Source organism: Copadichromis virginalis, linkage group LG12 (assembly GCF_057382275.1).
Source record: "Copadichromis virginalis isolate Kocher_CV1m ecotype Utaka linkage group LG12, C_Virginalis_male_GT1.1, whole genome shotgun sequence".
In the NCBI taxonomy this organism is placed as follows: domain Eukaryota; kingdom Metazoa; phylum Chordata; class Actinopteri; order Cichliformes; family Cichlidae; genus Copadichromis; species Copadichromis virginalis.
In genome coordinates, this window is record NC_140629.1 from 1367435 (window position 1) to 1388677 (window position 21243).

Sequence of the window (21243 nt, forward strand, 5' to 3'; positions counted from 1 at the left end):
ATTCACTCACTGTCTCTGTACTGTTTCGCTAGCTTAGCTTAGCTCGTAGCCGACTCGTTAGCACCATGGCTACTTCACCTGTCCCTCCTGCACTTTCTTGCTCATTGTGTCAGATGCAATGGCGTGTCCAGCGGGGTGGCCTAGGGGGGCACAGGCCACCCCCCCAACCAGACTGGCCACCCCAGGTGCCACCCCAAAGGCAAAACAATACAATTCAATCAAATATCAGATTATGTTTTCACGGTGAAGCTCAGATATCCGAGTGTAAGTGAATGCAGCATCGGCTTCTGCGCTATGTGCATCACGTTAGCAAAGGTAGGAGAGCCAAGCACGAAAGACGTCACTGCAGGAAACAATTTTTCGGTGAAAGAAAATGAGGACAGAATAAATGTCCCGGTAAGTAATATTAAGTTTGTTGAGTTTAGTAAACTTCGGTGAAATTAGAATCCCAAGGAAAAAATAACACTTAAAGAATTATTGCAGCCCTCGAATATTTCAGACAGTATGCTACTGAGGGCAGCTAACATAAGAGTTATGAGTTATAAGATGTAATCTAAGTCGTAACATTGCTGTATGGAGCTGCAGATTTGGTTGCAGGTTAACATAGCTGGACTGGCCATCGGGCATACCGGGCATATGCCCGGTGACTTATTTTTTATTTTTATTTTGTAAGGGCATGAACAATGAGAGGTGGTGGATTGGCCAGATGCAGGTCCATGTGTAAAAATAACTCAGTTGTTTGGTGGTGGCTATGGCGGGGCTTCCACAGAGGCCAGCAGGTGGATGAGGGAAGGGGAGGCAGGAGGAGAGACCCGAGGCAGCCGCCGGTCCGAGTGTCAGGTGAACTGAACTTCAGGTAAGAAGTTATGAGCTGCAGTCTATCTGGGTCAGATATAAACTAAGTTTAGGTGGAGTTTATTTTTGTTGTGCTGACTTTTTACCGTCAGTTGCAATAACTCATACTGCCCGAGCTAGCATGACGGAGTTTCTGTACAGCTGTTCAGTTGCTATGATGTTACTGATAGTGAACTTTATTTTATTCATAAGGTTAGTTAGTAGAGTTGCCAACGGCTCCTTAAAAATGGAATGGTCCCTCATTCAGAGAAAATATTACGCGTTTCGTATTGAGCTGAGAAGAGACGCAGTTTGTCCCGGACTTTAGCTAGAATGGAAAAAGACACAAAGCTGGATTTATTCTGTCTTTACGCTGCACAGCTGCCTCTTCTTCTCTCATTCTCTTCCCTCCCTCTCCTGTTGCTACTTCAATCATGAAACTGATCAATGATCAGCTTTTCTCTCTTGTTTATTTATCGCCCACTTTGTGCCAGAAAGAGGAAACCAGCAGATGTCGCGCTAAACAACAGCAGCACGTTTCAGCTTGATCAGCTGTTGTTAGAATTTATTTAATATTAATTTCCAGTATCAGCTGATGTTTGCTGGAGCCACAGCTGTAAAGCTGCTGGTCATGATGTCGGTTTGGATATGTGGTGAGAGGGAAACATGAAGATGAAACCAGGAGATGCCCTTACTGGATCATCAGAGCTGAACAGGTGATGGAGAAACAGGTTTAGGTGACATGAATGAGTTGAAGGGAAGTTATGAACTGTTTCTGAGAGACAAATAACACCAGGATCCTTTTTTACGTAGCTGACAGCTGGTAACTGTGCAGGGGTGGGTCTAGCAAAGTTATGCCAGGGGGCCAGGTAGGGAATTAACAGGGAGAGGTGGGGCACAAAGAAATACTTTTCTTTCTTATTCTCATTTAAAATATCTCGCTTTTATTAAATAATTATCTAAATCTTACAACCAAAGTTTTTATCTGATGTAAAATGTATAGAAATCATACATATACCAACAAGACAGTGTACATCACTCCACAACAAAGACTTTAACTGAACAAACACACACATCCACACATGTGCAATAACACTAAGTGCAATAATCTTTTCTGGCATCGTTGTATTTTTACTCAGTTGTATATTCGTATTCTATTTTTATCTTATTGTATATTTTTATTCTATTTTATTCTACTGTATATAGTATATTATTTTATTCTATTCTGTACAGTTGTGTACTGTATTTATTCTTATTGTATTCTAATTTTTGCGTCATAACTTTTGCACTGTCCACTTCCTGCTGTGACAAAACAAATTTCCCACGTGTGGGACTAATAAAGGTTATCTTATCTTATCTTATCTTATCTTAACAGCATTTGTTTTCATTCAAAGGCTTTATGGCTTTAATACCTGGTGGGTCGGTCTCTAGTCAAAATGCCCGATTTTCTGTCCCGGTCCAGCCCTGCAGGTTAATACTGGCAGTGTCACCATGCCAGCTGACTGTATTTCATCATCAGCCAGTGCTGTTCTTTATCAATATTACCAAAGTTTACCATAAGGCAGCATAGAAAGTATTTACTTGCTTTCAGGTTTTATTCAAATGTTAGTCTTTTCAGTTGTTTCCCCACTTTTTTCCTGTTTCAAAATCAAACACCAGTTTGTGAGAAGATTATCTTCTTTTTTTAAATAGGCAGATAAAATTTTACATTGGCATTGGCTAATTTGTCAATTGTTTGTTACAAATGTTCGTATTTTAATATTCAAAAATGTTTTTGCCCAAAACATATGTGCACTATATGTCAGTAAAAATACTATGCAAATATTGCTGTCCTTGAATGCTGAGTAAACACTGACAAAGCACTGATTGTATCTCTTGTACTTTATCAACGCAGTATCTAAAAACTTTGCACCGTAGTGGTTAAAATCTCATTCTAATAAGAGTTAAAAGCTCATTCGGTTATTAGGTTTATAGGATTATTGAATTATGGTTAATGGTTGGTAGAATTTTTTTTTAAACATTATCTGCCAATTACATCTGCCACCCTTCTCCAAATCTGTGCCCCTACCTGGCCCCCCCAACAAAAATTTTCTAGACACGCCACTGGTCAGATGTTTAGTTACTCCTCGGCTTCCTTTAGCAGTAATGATATCTCTAACAAATGTAGCATATTTGCAGCTCTGGAAGCCAGGATTACTGAATTGTAGACTCGGCTTCGCACCCTTCATTCACCCGTAGCTAGCCAGGCCCCTGTAGCTGGTGCAGCCGAAGATAGCGTAGGCCCCACTAGCTGTTCCCCGGCAGACCCCAAGCAGCTGGGGAAAGAGGGCGGCTGGGTGACGGTGAGGAGGAAGCATAGTCCTAAACAGAAGCCCCAGGTACACCACCAACCCGTTCATGTGTCTAACCGTTTTTCCCCACTCGGCGACACACCCGCCGGGGGTCAAACTCTGGTAATTGGTGATTCTGTTCTCAGACATGTGAAGCTAGAGACACCGGCAACCATAGTCAATTGTCTTCCAGGGGCCAGAGCAGGTGACATTGAAGGAAATTTAAAACTGCCGGCTAAGGGTAAACGTAAATTCAGTAAAATCATAATTCACGTCGGCAGTAATGACACCCGGTTACGCCAATCGGAGGTCACTAAAATCAATATTGAATCTGTGTGCAACTTTGCCAAAACAATGTCGGACTCTGTAGTTTTCTCTGGTCCCCTCCCCAATCAGACCAGGAGTGACATGTTTAGCCGCATGTTCTCCTTAAATTGCTGGCTGTCTGAGTGGTGTCCCAGAAACGATGTGGGCTTCATAGATAATTGGCAAACCTTCTGGAGGAAACCTGGTCTTGTTAGGAGAGACTGCATCCATCCCACTTTGGATGGAGCAGCTCTCATTTCTAGAAATATGGACAAATTTATTAAACCCCCCCCAAAATATGACTATCCAGAGTTGGGACCAGGAAGCAGAGTTGCAGTCTTACACGCCTCTCTGCAGCTTCTCTCCTCCTGCTACCCCCCAAAAACCCATCTCCATAGAGACTGTGTCAGCTCCCAAACAGAAAAAAAAAAAAAGAGTTGAAAAACTGTCTAAAGTCTTTCATCTTTAATAAAATGATCAGCGTTCTGCTCTACCAGGTGTAACAATTGAGTTTAACATCCAGGCATCCATGAAAACGGAATTTATGACATTTAACGGAGTTAGAAGTTAGCAGGGAGTTAGCTCGCTAGCTTCTATCTAAATACAATATAGCATGTCCTGACTGCGGGGTTTTGGAAACAGATTCAAACGTACAGCTCTGTTATCACTTCCAGCGTAAATGAAGACAGGAAACTAAACAGCAGTGACGTTTGTAGGGTTACTGAAGTTGGGCTAGCTGGTATATAATGATGTGCTACGTGACCGCTAGCGACACAGCTATGTTAGCATAATATAAACAAGCTAACTTTTTTCCCACTCGATAAAAGTTAACGTGAGTGTTCTCGGTGGTCAGGAACAAATGTAATCGCATGGCGGGATGCTGTAAAAGGACCAAACTTCAGCCAGGAGAACAACTGAGATAATCCATCCACAATACGAGGTTAGTCATTCATATACTGCTGCATGGGCTGGGCTGTAGTTACATCCTAAGGTTTTAAAAACTGAGCTTAAATAAATGATTAGCAGTAATAAAAGCCGAGGGAGGTCAACAGTGATCACTCACTATTTTAGGAGCTTTTTGAGATTAAATAGAAGAAAATACAAAACATTAAACATGTTAACAACACAAAAGCCATATTAAACGTAGAATACTTTAGGCCCGGAAGTAGGATTCGTCACATCATCACTTAACAATCAGATTAATCAACCAAAGACTCAGACAGACTTTTAATTCATTTGAAAGCCTGATGCTTAGCCTCATCCACCCCAGCTGTAAAACTCGGAAAATCAAACTGGCTTCTCTCAAAATGTAAAAGAACCCACCCACCACTTTAATCACACTCTAGATCTTGTTTTAACATATGGCATAGAAACTGAACATTTAACAGTGTTTCTTGAAAACCCTCTCCTATGGAAGAAATATAGTATCATCAGAATTAAAGTATTTTTAGACATTGAATTTATGACACTGAATTTTTATCCTCCAAATTTCCCTGCAAAAATATTCACCTGCAAAAATTCACCTGCAAAAAATTCACCTGCAAAAATTCACCTGAAAAAAATTCACCTGCAAAAAATTCACCTGAAAAAAATTCACCTGCAAAAAATTCACCTGAAAAAAATTCACCTGCAAAAATTCACCTGCAAAAATTCACCTGCAAAAAATTCACCTGAAAAAAATTCACCTGCAAAAATTCACCTGCAAAAATTCACCTGCAAAAGTGATGAACTTTAATGACCCAAGCCAGAGCAATCAGCACCAGATCGAGTCGAGTGGCTCTCGGCCAATTAAATTACGCTGTTTGATCACATGACACCGTTAGCCAGCAGTGTGTCTCCTAAAAGAGAGCTGTTTAGAGGTGAGTGATTAAGTTTTTCTCCTAAATAGAGATCATTACAGAACGCCTAGTCCTACTTAAAATCCCATTTATTTTTATTTTATCATCTACTCGAACTAAGGAAAACGTTTGACTAACTCAAAGACAATTTCCACGCCTCCCCTGCCTGACTGCAGAGGCAGTTTTGAATTTAGGAGCAGCAAGATGGAAGCGGCAAACCCTGGCGATTCTCCGGTAAGTATATTGTTTTTTATCTTCAAGTTTGTCTTTTGAAACGTTAATTTTATTTAAATCCGTTGCTCACGTATAAAGTACACAGACGGGGTCTTTGCTCAACTCGTCTGAGGCGTGTCTCACTAAGCGCTACATGCTAGCATCCTGCTAACCGAGCTACCCTTTACATGCTGTGCTTTAGAAAACAGGATACTCGTTAAAAAATACTCCGCAGATATTGATAGATAGACGAACACTGCAAATATAATGTTGTAAACGAAAACGGCCTTTGGTGAAGGGGTAAAATACACCATGAATAAAGCCATAGATTGAATGGCTGCCATGGTTGCAGAACGGCCTGATTTAATGACAAGAATGGGGAAGAGTGAGGCGAAGTGAACCAAAGCCACAAAACACGGTCAGACAAGGCGGCAAAAGGGCAGTGATCTGTCCGTCAGTATGAAGTTGGTGTGTGCTTTGGTGAACAAAAACTCCAGACCGGTAGCAGGAAGGTGCGAGACTCGTGTTTCACTGGAATAGTGGTGAATTAAAACATCCTTTGTTGGGGACATTTAGGTGTAAATGCATCCATACAGGTGAGACAGAGGCAGACCAGACAGTGAAGAAAACAAGGCAAACATTAGAAATATTAAAACGGAAATATAGGATTAATATAACATACAATTGGGGAAAATGTAAGGAACACAATGTAAATGATATTGTAAAGTCATTAAAACAGCATACTCTGATTAAAAGAAACAGATAATTGGGTAGGAGGATGATGATGATGATAATAATAATAATAATAATAATAATAAAATAAAAAAATGTACAAGATGGGTATGTATACTTGTAGCCAGAACTTAACAACTATAAAGTTGTAGCATGCCAGTACCTTACCCCATCCATTATATCCACACTTTCAGAAAAGGATATGGTCAATATCTTTACAAATACTATCTAAACTTAAACTGGATATCCCCTCTGCTTCTTCTGCTTCTCGTATACACCCTCAGGGTTTGTGATCAGCCAGCGGCTGATATGATCATTAATCCTGTAAAATAATATTCTTTCGGTTTATGAATCTGTTTGCATGGATTTCTTAATCTGTTTCCACTGTTAGCAGAAGTTGTGCATGCAGTTTTGGTGTGCTGCTCTCCAAGACTACAAGCTGCGTTAAAGTTGGAAGTAACTGGCCGATGTTCCACTGTTGAAGATAGCTGTGCCCATTTGTTGCACATTGTGGGTATGGAGAAGTTGAGGCCCTTGCAGGCTACCCACAATTTCCCCAAACTGAGCGATTATACATCTTCCTTCCATATTTGTATCTTGTGTCACTAAAAATAATTTTATTTAATTTTATACATTGATTAATGACCTGCAGAATCTCCTTATCATATTAAGTGATTCATAATTGTCACGTTATGCTTTCTCCATCTTGAAAGTGATGACATCCTTGCATTACATCCTTTAGGTTCATTTTCTGCAGGCAGGTTTCTGACAGAGAACAGGCAGATTTACACTATAACATGCAGCGTTCTATAGATGGACACATAAAGAAATGAAAAATTACATGTATGTGCTAACTTTCTAAACACTGTTACATTAATGATTAAGTAGATAAAACATTTATGTCAGCCTTGGCTCATAGTTCATTTAAAGACAAGAACTTTGTGTGTGTTTCAGGTCCTGCACTCTCAAAGACTGAATGAACCAGCATTGCAGCCATGGGTCACTGTGAGCATCACAGGGAAGGTTGAAGCCGCCCACTGCAGCTGTAAGGCCGGAGTCACGGAGACCTGCACCCATGTCACTGCTCTTCTGTTTAATGTAGAAGCAACAGTGATCTGTGGCACAAGGACTGTTACAGATGAACCTGCATACTGGGTTTTGCTGGGTAATATGACCAAGATACAGCCAGAGGTTGGCCATAAGATACACTTCTCCTCTTCAGCTGCCCAAAAAAAGGCTCTTGATCAGAACAAACAGACCATCTGTAGTGACAGGTAAAAGGAGCCGTCCTCAAAAAAGAAAAATCCCACCTGCTACTGTGGAGGAGTTGTCACTGCTATAATGCCATCATGTTTTATCTAGGGGTCTAGATTTATGCCTATAGTGCACTGCCGTGTAAATAATTTGCATTTACTGAATGAGTATCACTGTTCAAAAATTGAATAAAGAAACAAACTAATTTTTGCCTTCTTTTTTTTTTTATTAAAACCACTTTATAGAACATCACATCAGTTACAATGTAGAATCCATGTCACTGGAGAATTTTGATTCAATAAACAGTAAAAAGGTGAGCTGTGAAGACCAAGGACAAGTGCAGCTCACAGGTTTTCTATCCAAGGAATCCCAGAAGATTGCATGGTGTCATTGCCCAGCAGTTGTTCGCAGGACATATGGACTCAACCTCAACAATCCCTCACACTGAGCAGCATGAAGTGACAGTGCAGAGGAAAAACTCCCCTTTAACAAGAAGAAACCTCCAGCAGAACCCGGTTCAGTACCAGCAGCCATCTGGGTTTGGAGGAGAGAGAGAGACACAGAACTACCAAAAGTATTTTTTTTTTTTTATGTGATTGACTGTTGTTGTAATTCAAGCCCTGAGTGTAGAGCAGGTAAGATATAAAGTTGCATCCTAAATTCATGCAGAGTGTTTAGTTTATGACTTTTTCACCTGGTCATTTCTTGATGAACAGATGGTCTTTTAGGGTTGACCAAGCTGGTACCTTGACTCTGTTCTCTGCAAGATGTTGCAAAAAACAAAATCATATGGAGACAATATTGGACACAAAATATATAACAATTTAGTTAAATGTAGCATTAACTCATAAGTCTTGCTAAAGTAAACCTTGTATTCTGATTCATCACAGCAGCAGTTCAGTTGGATGATGTCAGTAACTGCAGCAAGTGTCTTGCTGACTGAATAATTACATCTTGCATAATCTGAAACAAACACATAAAGACAGAAACAATTTATAAATTAACGTTTGATAAAATCTAAGAATTAATCATTTATTAGATACCAATATGAATATGTCTACCATAAAACTTGTGTGGAGCGAAGTTACATTCAATCAAGATGGTCTGGCATGCTACAACTTTGTAGTTAAGTTCTGGCTACAAGTATACATACCCATCTTGTACATGTTCTTTAACATTATTATTATTATTATTATTATTATCATCAAAATCATCATCATCATCATCCTCCTACCCAATTATCTGTTTCTTTTAATCAGAGTATGCTGTTTTAATGACTTTACAATATCATTTACATTGTGTTCCTTACATTTTCCCCAATTGTATGTTATATTAATCCTATATTTCCGTTTTAATATTTCTAATGTTTGCCTTGTTTTCTTCACTGTCTGGTCTGCCTCTGTCTCACCTGTATGGATGCATTTACACCTAAATGTCCCCAACAAAGGATGTTTTAATTCACCACTATTCCAGTGAAACACGAGTCTCGCACCTTCCTGCTACCGGTTTGGAGTTTTTGTTCACCAAAGCACACACCAACTTCATACTGACGGACAGATCACTGCCCTTTTGCCGCCTTGTCTGACCGTGTTTTGTGGCTTTGGTTCACTTCGCCTCACTCTTCCCCATTCTTGTCATTAAATCAGGCCGTTCTGCAACCATGGCAGCCATTCAATCTATGGCTTTATTCATGGTGTATTTTACCCCTTCACCAAAGGCCGTTTTCGTTTACAACATTATATTTGCAGTGTTCGTCTATCTATCAATATCTGCGGAGTATTTTTTAACGAGTATCCTATTTTCTAAAGCACAGCATGTAAAGGGTAGCTCGGTTAGCAGGATGCTAGCATGTAGCGCTTAGTGAGACACGCCTCAGACGAGTTGAGCAAAGACCCCGTCTGTGTACTTTATACGTGAGCAACGGATTTAAATAAAATTAACGTTTCAAAAGACAAACTTGAAGATAAAAAACAATATACTTACCGGAGAATCGCCAGGGTTTGCCGCTTCCATCTTGCTGCTCCTAAATTCAAAACTGCCTCTGCAGTCAGGCAGGGGAGGCGTGGAAATTGTCTTTGAGTTAGTCAAACGTTTTCCTTAGTTCGAGTAGATGATAAAATAAAAATAAATGGGATTTTAAGTAGGACTAGGCGTTCTGTAATGATCTCTATTTAGGAGAAAAACTTAATCACTCACCTCTAAACAGCTCTCTTTTAGGAGACACACTGCTGGCTAACGGTGTCATGTGATCAAACAGCGTAATTTAATTGGCCGAGAGCCACTCGACTCGATCTGGTGCTGATTGCTCTGGCTTGGGTCATTAAAGTTCATCACTTTTGCAGTTGAATTTTTGCAGGTGAATATTTTTGCAGGGAAATTTGGAGGATAAAAATTCAGTGTCATAAATTCAATGTCTAAAAATACTTGAATTCTGATGATACTATATTTCTTCCATACTCTCCTGTCTGATCATTTCCTGATTACATTTACAATAATTGATTACACAGCAGTGGAGAGTAGACTTTATCACAGTAGATGTCTTTCTGAAAGCGCTGTAACTAAGTTTAAGAATATAATCCACCCGCTGTTATCATCTTCAATGCCCTGTACCAACATAGAGCAGTTTCAGTCAGGTTTCAGAGCTCATCACAGCACAGAAACAGCTTTAGTGAAGGTTACAAATGATCTTCTTATGGCCTCTGACAGTGGACTCATCTCTGTGCTTGTCCTGCTAGACCTCAGTGCAGCGTTCGATACTGTCGACCATAATATCCTATTAGAGCGATTAGAACATGCTGTAGGTATTACAGGTACTGTGCTGCAGTGGTTTGTATCATATCTATCTAATAGACTCCAGTTTGTGCATGTAAATGGAGAGTCCTCTTCACACACTGAGGTTAATTATGGAGTTCCACAGGGTTCAGTGCTAGGACCAATTCTGTTTACATTATACATGCTTCCCTTAGGCAGCATCATTAGAAGACATAGCATACATTTACACTGCTATGCTGATGACACCCAGCTCTATCTGTGCATGAAGCCAGATAACACACACCAATGAGTTAAACTGCAGGAATGTCTTAAAGACATAAAGACCTGGATGGCCGCTAACTTTCTGCTTCTTAATTCAGATCAAACTGAGGTTATTGTACTCGGCCCTGAAAATCTTAGAAATATGGTATCTAAGCAGATTCTTCCTCTGGATGGCATTACCTTGGCCTCCAGTAACGCTGTGAGGAACCTTGGAGTCATTTTTGACCAGGACATGTCCTTCAACGCACATATTAAACAAATATGTAAGACTGCTTTCTAGTGCTGTTCGATATAACAATATATATCGGATGACGATATAAAAACGTCTATCGTTTCATTTTACGCTATCGTTTGTTTCGTGGTGTTGCAAAATAAACTGTTTACGCCAATATTTTTTCATCGTTTTGATGATCATTGTAGTGGCTATATTAATTTCCTAAAGTTCTCTCTTTCTCTTATATTTCATATAACCACACTACAAGGTGGTTTGGGAAAATAAGTTAAAAGTATTTAGCTGAAGTGTATTTTTTTTATGTTAGTTTTTTTTTTAAACTTGTAGTTCTAAATTGGAAGATTATTGTGATATTGAAATATTTTTTTATTTTTTCATCGCTCAAAATAAGCGTCACGCTCGCGGAAGCCGGTGTACCCGCCGAAACGCCATGCATTTATCGAGACTTTCAACCCCAGGTAGGCCAATTATGGATCTTCGGATCCACATTATGTCAGCAGCTCCACTGTGAGCTATGTTAAAAACAAACACCGCTCACGCCTCACAGACGACAGCTTACAGTCCTGCGTAAAGATGAAAGTGACTTCGTACAGCCCCGATCTGCAGACACTGTGCGCAGAGGTTCAGGAGCAGAAGTCCCGTTGTAAACATATTACGAAAGACCCAATGGTGTTTGCATGAACACGCTTTTCAGCATCTCTTTATTGACCACTTTTCACACACGGTTGCTGTACGCATACAGCCAGCTGTAGCTTTTCAGCTCACAGCCCGACATATACCAACAACAGCATAGAGAGCACAGACGCTCAGGTGCGTCCGCCTCCCCTGCAGCGGCGCTGCAGACCACGCCCCGCCACAGACATTAACCAGGTAAAATACATATTTAGGCAGAATTTTGCAAATATCTATTTTTTTTAGCAGCATAGTGCTTTTTTTCCAATTATTTTTTAAAAGTCAGGTCAAGGCTCCAAAAGCCCAAAGGCGATATGAGGGTGGCGGCTCACAACAGTTTTTGTTTCCTGGATCCTTTTAGTTCAGCTGGGTGTCTTTCCTTTTGTTATATTTCTTTAGGAGTTCAAAATGTGTTCATTACATAAATAACATGTCATTTTCTCTGTAGCATTTCATGGATTTCATAAGCAACACACTTTAGTTGTTCACACAAAGCATACAAGTAAAAAACAATATATACAGTGCAAGGGGGTAGATTTGGTTTTGGCGTTGGTGGGGACGGACGATTCAACCATCGAACCCTGTTTCTTTTTTTCCCTTTTTGTCTTTGCTTCTTGATTTAAAAAAAAGGAGAAATATACTTGCCTACATATGCTATTCTACCTGCTTTTAAACCATTTAAAATTACAATTCATAGTTTTACATGTGAATTATATAATGTTAAATTACTATTAAACAAATGACTGACTAAGTATTTTAGGCTTTAGTTTACTTCAGCCATATTCCATATAAATCAGGTATCATACAAACATAAAAATAGCTTCAAATACAGTCATGACAATAAAAGAATATGACTTCAAGGACTTAACAACATTACTTCAGTTACACCAACATCTCTGATACATTAGCACTAAGGGGACACTGAATGCAGTACCTGCGTTTTATCCTCAGATTACAATTATTATTCTGTGCTTGATGTGCCTCACCTTTGGGCCTGGCTCTTCCCCTCTGACTGCACTGGGACATATTGCCACCTGATAAAATAACACATTGATTTGTGCCATATAAAAGTGAGACATGTCAATTCAGATTCTTTGTCAAACATACACTAATGAATCAATTTACATCAGCAGCCTAACAATTGTCATGATAATAAATACTAGTTAATCTATAGCACCAAATCATCAGCCAGTCACCTGTGAGCTCGCCTCTTCACCTCTGTCTGAGCTACAACATGGCAGAGCTGCCTCTGTCACCTGATGAATAACAGTGAGACATTCCACATACATGCAGTCACACATGTGCTTCAAATACAGTCATGAGCCAACAAGTCATCATCCAATTTCACCTGTGACCTTCTGTCACCATTGCTCTCTGAGCTTTGGGTTGGTTGAAATATTTGCATATCATGATGACATTTTATCTCAAAAATGAACCCTATGAATACGTCAGTGCGATTAGGATGAAATTATTGTGTCACCAACATTTTAACATTAAACATATAATTCTAACAGCCTCTGTAAACTAATATCCGGGCTGCTCGAGGCTGACGTTTTCTGACAGTTTCAATCAAAATGAGAAACGCTGCTCTGAGACTGAGAGAACTAATAGTGCTGCCTGTTATGCAGTTAGTTTCCCAAACACGTTATTCGTGGTTACATACAGTTTCAGACTGATGTGGGCCAAAGCCTAGCACAGCCTGTAACGTTATTGTGACACATTTTATGAGTGAACTTGGCTTTAAGTGACTTACAGGTTTCTTTGAAAAATACTTTCTTATATCCAGGTTCTTCCTCTTTGCTGCCGTCCTCCTCTCCTCCTCGCAGCGCAGGTTTGCCGCTGCTGAAACTAAACAGAGCTCCCTGAAAGGCTCAGCCAATCACATTGGCCATATTTGTCACATGATGTAGGACTCCAGTAGAGAACGTAATTTAACTCTTTCTGCACCGCTGGGTGAATGAGACGCTGACAGATCGTTTTTTTCTTGATTTTCTTTATTCGAAGAGATCAAATTATTGGTGGGGACAATTCAATAATCGCAGGATATTGGTGGGGACATGTCCCTTCCGTCCACGCCAAGTCTACGCCCTTGATACAGTGTTATCTTCATTTTAGATGTCAAAAAGTATTTGCGGCTCCCAGTGTTTACCTTTGCGTGGAAACCGGGTCCAAATGCTGACCCCTGTCCTAGAGTATTTAAAGTAGAATGGGAGGCAGAGCCTTCAGTTTTCAGGCCCCTCTTCTGTGGAACCAGCTTCCAGTTTGGATTCAGGAGACAGACACTATCTCTACTTTCAAGATCAGGCTTCAAACTTTCCTTTTTGCTAAAGCATATAGTTAGGGCTGGACCAGGTGACCCTGAATCCTCCCTTAGTTATGCTGCAATAGATGTAGGCTGCCGGGGATTCCCATGATGCATTGAGTTTTTCCTTTCCAGTCACCTTTCTCACTCACTATGTGTTAACAGACCTCTCTGCATTGAATCATATCTGTTATTAACCTCTGTCTCTCTTCCACAGCATGTCTTTATCCTGTCTTCCTTCTCTCACCCCAACCAATCACAGCAGATGGCCCCGCCCCTCCCTGAGCCTGGTTCTACCGGAGGTTTCTTCCTGTTAAAAGGGAGTTTTTCCTTCCCACTGTCACCAAAGTGCTTGCTCATAGGGGGTCATGTGATTGTTGGGTTTATGTCTGTGTGTATTATTGTAGGGTCGACCTTACAATGTAAAGCTCCTTGAGGCGACTGTTGTTGTGATTTGGCGCTGTATAAATACAATTGAATTGAATTGAATTACAGCAGTGTAACTGAGACCACAGGGCACAGAACTACTAACTCTGAAAGAAGTACAGTAAGCAGCGCACTGTGTGAAGTCATGTATGTAAACTTCAAGTTTAGCCTTTTGATGGTTGTCAGGATGAGTTTTAGAGCCTGTTAACCCAGAGTCACCCCAACTGATCCATTATGGTCAATTCTGATACCAAAAAATGACTTGAGATCAGGAGAGCAGCTGACCCTGCTGTTAGGAATTTGAGGCTCGTCTTACTTGATTTCTGGTTCTGCTGCTTCTGTGCTGAGCTCTCATTACCAATGCAGCTCAGACTGTTTCCTCTACACCGTGACAGGGAAGCAGCTGAGGTACAGACAGGCTTTATTTAACCCTTCTGTTATGTTGTGGGTCCAACTGACTGTTTTGATATTTGAAAAACATTTTAAAAAATGGTTCAAATTGCTTTTTTAACATGAAACTTATTTTGCTTTGCTAAAAAAGTGTGATCAACATATAAATGGTCCATCTGACATATCTGTAACCCTGCAGGTTCATATTACATAGATACGGTTCGAGTCAGTTTGACCTGGCAGTCAAAGTGGAGGCTAACGGGGTGAGCCATATTTCACTTCAAACACACAACTGACTTACTGACCTCATGTGTAAAGTGATGTTATGACGTTTGATGGGAACCTTTTCTGCTCTCCGGCCAGCTCCAACCACACTGAATGTACACTCAGCAGGAAATGAGCAGAGTACATAAGGACTCTGCAGCCTGTCAGTTTATTACCAAACGGGCAGCAGAAGTAAAAAGCTGAGAGCCCAGCAGGCTCTGGAGCTTTGATCACAGGGTGGGAGATTCGTCTGAGGAGGATGTGGCTGAAGAACATCTTGAAGTCTCAGGATTCAGATTATGAACCAAATGAGGAAACTGCTGTTCATATCTAGGGATGGGGATCGTTTAGGTTTTATCCGATACCGGTGCCAAACCGGTACTTTTGAAACGGTGCCGGTGCTCAAACGGTGCTCAAACCGGTGCTTAAAGAATGGAGAACACAAAATTGGTCCAAAAACCTCTCATGTTCAGCTGTTTTTGTAAAAAGATAACAACGTTAGCCTTTTCTGCAGCTATGGGGCATATATGGTATCACTCTTGGCTGGAAGCAGTGCTTAAACAATGGAAAAAACACAAACTTTGTCCAAAAACCTCTCATGTTTAACTGTTTCCCACTTTTTCTTTGGTCATTTTAGCCTTTTTAGCCAGGGTGAAGGGAGTATCTGCCATCAAACAAGAAGACAGCCGCATGTAGCTATGATGATGTTTGCTAGTTCACCTTACATGCATTAATGTAATAACGTGGTTAGCCTACTCAACGTAAATTACACACGAACAACATTAAGCTACTCACGCAGAGAAGAACGGCTGCTGCTGCATCATCATCCTCATCATTTCTGCTACACTGGCAGGGCTAGGGGCCAGGACTCTCCTCTTCGGGTTTTTGGGGGATGTTGCATAACAGGCAACCCACCCGCAGTAGATGTGCTCGGTGTGAGGTCTCGCAGCAAGCTATCAAATACGGCGCATTTCTGGGATTTAAAAAAAACCGCTATGCGTCGCCAGGTGTTTCATCAGATTTGAGGTGTTACCTCCTTTGACAGTATCACAGTATCAGCTTAAAGCACTTGTTGCTGCTGAGTTTGCATCTTTTGCTGTGAAGTACAGCCAGACTTTGACCGCTTCACCTTGGGCATTTTTAATCTGTAGCTCTGCTCTAAAAGAACGTACGTACCTGGCCCCGCCTACTATCCTCGGAAACGTAAAATGATTGGCTAGAAGTGTATCACAGCTCAGGAAAAAAAAGCACCGAAATGTGCGCTGCTTTTCGGTCTGGTTACTACTGTTTATGTCAGAACCGGTGCCATCATGGCACCCGACACCGGTACCCATCCCTATTCATATCCCTCCAAGGACAACAATATTATCAAAAAATGGTTAAATATTGTGATCTTCATCCTGAGATACACATCAGCCAAAAGTGCACGAAACACAATAACAAACGGTGCCAAGTCCCACTAGTGTGGCAGTGACTCGTGTGACAGAGCTCGGTACAGAAAGTCATTCTGAAAACAGCTAATCTGAAGAGACGGTGTATCTGAAGGAGAACTGACAGGATGCATGTTTGCGAGTCCTGGCTGGGTCTGTGAGTCAGCAGCCAGTCTGTGGGATGCAGAACACGTCTCTGGAGACTTTGTATTTTCTCTCAGTAATCTGATTTGAAAATTGAGATACGAATGTTCAACACGCTTACAGCTATTATTACTACATTTTAGAAAAGTCAATATCATGGAAAACATTCTGTTTTGTATGCAGGACTTTTCAATGTACATTAAAAATGTTTAAATACTCATTTTTTTTATGAAAAAACGAGTTATATATCAGCATTGAACCATGATCTGTGAGCTACATTGCATTAAATATTGATTGAAATGTTAGTAATGGATTAATCATGACATATAAACACTGTTTATGGGAATATTTGGGTGTCTGACACTTTTGGACGACTAACAATGACGTGTGTCAAACTGACCCACACATATCATTGTTGTACCTGAGAACAGGAGGGTCAGCAGAAGTACAGTACTTGTGTTAAAAAATCTGAAATCTTGAACAAGCGTGCAGGCTGTGAAATGTACTCACAGTCAGAAAGTGAAAAGCAGCTTTTCTGAAGATGTTTCTACTACTTTGTCCAAAGCTAACTGAGCCTTGTGCTACTAATAATAAGAACAAAATAATATATTTAGTGCATTAGTACAACATTAGTTGTAGTGAATCAATCAGTTTCTGCTGTGAGCTTCACTGTGAGCCGTCGTCCTGCTCTAACCTGCAGTGTTTTCATGCACCCTGTAAATAACACACAGTTTGTACACACTTCAGGTTCATATGACATTTTGCATCATATACTGATCCAGTATATAGTATATTAAAGGTCGCTCTCATGTAAGCTTTAGATTTCAGATCGCATTGAACAGCCCTCGCCTTCAAACCGAACCGCTCTCCCTCCCACCCCTTCCTGTATTTCTCCTTTCAAAAACACTTCTGGATTGTTCTGCCCCACTTTAACTCTTAGTACAGCGCTACAAATGATGCATAAATTAAATGTTTTTTCATCATTTTGACGGCACGCACTGATGTGAAATAAAACCTGCCTCAAACTTCTTAAAAGAAAAATAACAAGCTTGTTCTGATAATCTGACGTAGAACAGATACTGGAGTCTTTATGCTGATGTGCTGATTGATGCATCAGACCAGAACTTAAAGATCCTGTTTCCTGATCCATGTTTTATTACCGGCTGTGGAAATCGTGTATGTCACTGTTCTCTCTGCTACTGCTAAATAATGTTTTCTGTATATCCACAAACAGCACATATCCACAGACTGCACATGTCCACAGACCGCATATATCCACAGACCGCACATGTCCACAGACCTCATATATCCACAGACCGCACATGTCCACAGACTGCATATATCCACAGACCACATATATCCACAGACCGCACATGTCCACAGACAGCATATATCCACAGACCACATATATCCACAGACCGCACATGTCCACAGACCGCATATATCCACAGACCGCACATGTCCACAGACAGCATATATCCACAGACCGCACATGTCCACAGACCGCATATATCCACAGACCGCACATGTCCACAGACAGCATATATCCACAGACCGCACATGTCCACAGACCGCATATATCCACAGACCGCACATGTCCACAGACAGCATATATCCACAGACCGCACATGTCCACAGACAGCATATATCCACAGACCGCACATGTCCACAGACCACATATATCCACAGACCGCACATGTCCACAGACCGCAAATATCCACAGACCGCACATGTCCACAGACCGCATATATCCACAGACCGCACATGTCCACAGACAGCATATATCCACAGACCGCACATGTCCACAGACCGCATATATCCACAGACCGCACATGTCCACAGACAGCATATATCCACAGACCGCACATGTCCACAGACAGCATATATCCACAGACCGCACATGTCCACAGACCGCATATATCCACAGACCGCATATATCCACAGACCACATATATCCACAGACCGCACATGTCCACAGACAGCATATATCCACAGACCGCACATGTCCACAGACAGCATATATCCACAGACCGCACATGTCCACAGACCGCATATATCCACAGACCGCACATGTCCACAGACAGCACATGTCCACAGACCTCACATGTCCACAGACCGCATATATCGACAGACCTCACATGTCCACAGACAGCACATGTCCACAGACCGCACATGTCCACAGACCGCATATATCCACAGACCGCACATGTCCACAGACCGCATATATCCACAGACCGCACATGTCCACAGACAGCACATGTCCACAGACCGCATATATCCACAGACCTCACATGTCCACAGACAGCACATGTCCACAGACCGCACATGTCCACAGACCGCATATATCCACAGACCGCACATGTCCACAGATCTCATATATCCACAGACCGCACATGTCCACAGACCGCATATATCCACTGACCGCACATGTCCACAGACAGCACATGTCCACAGACCGCACATGTCCACAGACCGCATATATCCACAGACCTCACATGTCCACAGACCTCATATATCCACAGACCGCACATGTCCACAGACCGCATATATCCACAGACCGCACATGTCCACAGATCTCATATATCCACAGACCGCACATGTCCACAGACCGCATATATCCACAGACAGCACATGTCCACAGACAGCACATGTCCACAGACCGCACATGTCCACAGACAGCATATATCCACAGACCTCATATATCCACAGACCTCACATATCCACTTTCACCTGCATACACAGTTTCTTGGTAAATCGATGTCTCCTTGGCCTGGTTCCTTCTTATCTGTGTGTTTATGTGTAAAAACCACATCCAGTCTAGCCTACGCTCTCCCAACAATATACAAATGCTTGTCCCCTGAGTCAGAACACAATTAAAAAACAACAACATTTAAATATGGCTGTGTTTCTGGAATAATCCACAGAATAAACTGAAATGGTCAGAAATAGTTACAATGTGGGACTTTAGTTGTATTTATATGAGTGAGAGAAAAGCTCCTCTGGTTAGTGTGACTGCTTATAATGTCATTGTTGCATATTATTCCTGTGTCTGTGTGGAATATTGCATTTGTTATATTATTATGTATCGTATTTATGTGCTGCCCTCTTGGAAACTTTGATCTGGATAAATAAAGGACAACAATAAAAATAACAGAAGATTCTATGCACTGTTACCAAGTACTTGTATTTTGTTACTTTCGACCTCTGTTACGACACAGTTCAATTTCAATTCACAGCAAGTACAGCTGTCTCAAGGCGTTTACATACAGACACACACAAAGTCACTCTAATTTGGAACCTGGGAAAAACATCCATATTATCTGCAGTATCAGTACCAGGACCAGGTATTGCAGAGTATTTGTGTTTTTTTTCCTAGTGAAGCCCACGATGTGTCCTCTCATACATCAGTGAGACATCAGAGACATGAGACATGTAGCAGTGAAATGTGTTTGGATGGTTTCGTATACAACATGTTCATAATCATACTGTACATATTTCACATGCTCTGTTCAACTAAGTACTTGTGTGGCTCGTGAGGGTGGTAGGCTGTGAATGTTGGATGGCAGTCTCTACACTGAAAAGAAATCACATTACTTCTTAATGAGGTCATTTTAAAGCTGGAGCCAAAAGAGCTTGAAAGCAACAGTGAATGGAGCTGAGAGAGCAGAGAGAACTTTAAGGAATCACTCGGTGTGTCTGACAGACTGATGGTCGGTAAACACATCAGAGACATTCACGCTTTGTGCTTTTAAATTATAAGTTCAAGAAGAAGAAAAACAACACACACACACACACACACACGGTGCTGTTGTTGAGGTTATATAGTTTAACCTTCTGCTGACATGTATCTAGATACACTACTACTACTACTACTACTACTACTAATAATAATAATAATAATAATAATAATAATAACAATAACAATAATAATGCATTAACACCAAACTTTTTCTAAAGAAAACGTTGCTGGTCAGATTGGTTGGTTATGATTAGTTAGTATCTGAAAGTCTTCAGTAACGTGACTTATTTAGTTCACAGCTGTCCGTATAATGCGTAATAAAGTGAAGCGCTCAGACGGTCCAGAGCTGTGCAGCCAAGCGGATACTGCTGATGCTCGCTGTTTTCCAGCGTGTCCCTATTCTGTGAAAGCGACACACTCGCAAAGGCTCAGTCACTGCTGTGTTACCGTCCACGTCTCTAAACGCGTACTCAGTGCGAAGATAACGCAGAGCTACTGTACCTGCGGGCTACACCGTGTTCCTCTAAGGCTTCCACTTCCAGCTCGAACAATCCTCCGTGTTTTCAGCGGGTTTTTTCCTTTTTAAAGAGAGATGAAAGGCGCGCTTCACAGAGCGCCTGTGTGCAGGAATAAAGTGGCGCAAAGCTTCTGAAGAAAAGCGGCTCCAAACTTCAGAAGTCCCGATATCCTCTCCGGGAACACCGAGGAAAAAAAACACAGAGACAAAGTCAAACTTCAGCCTGCTGAGCCACAGTCACGGGTGGTTTGGGTTCGGGTTGAACTGTCACTCGGCCGCCCCACTCCCCACTGCACACGGAGGGTGGAGTCACGTCCAGATTTGTTGAGGTGGTTCTTTTGCGCCCAGCTCCTCCCCCCGTGGGCTCCCCAACACTACGTGTTGTGATGTGCTGTCCATCACATCGTGTGATAACTCTACAGTAGTAATAATACTATGGTCTGTCAAACTGACCTCCCAACTCTCCCAACTTGAACTTGTTACAACATGAAGCAGGAATTAGCAGATGTTAGCATGCTGCTCGGTGTTTCCACTCTGGCTGTCTCCAAGTTCAAATGGAACCAGCCGTACTGTATACGTGACTGTGC

At 41.3% G+C, this 21243-nt stretch overlaps 1 protein-coding gene across 1 annotated transcript in view; it reads right to left on the reverse strand.

Annotated features, from left to right (window-relative positions):
• pdzd2 (PDZ domain containing 2) overlaps positions 1-20931 on the reverse strand; it is an 89408-nt gene extending 68477 nt beyond the window's left edge. Inside the window, exon 1 of the mRNA XM_085474292.1 lies at positions 20641-20931. The gene's annotated coding sequence lies outside the window, so the exon portion shown is untranslated. The remainder of the gene's footprint in view (positions 1-20640) is intronic.
• Between the last annotated feature and the right edge of the window lie 312 nt (positions 20932-21243).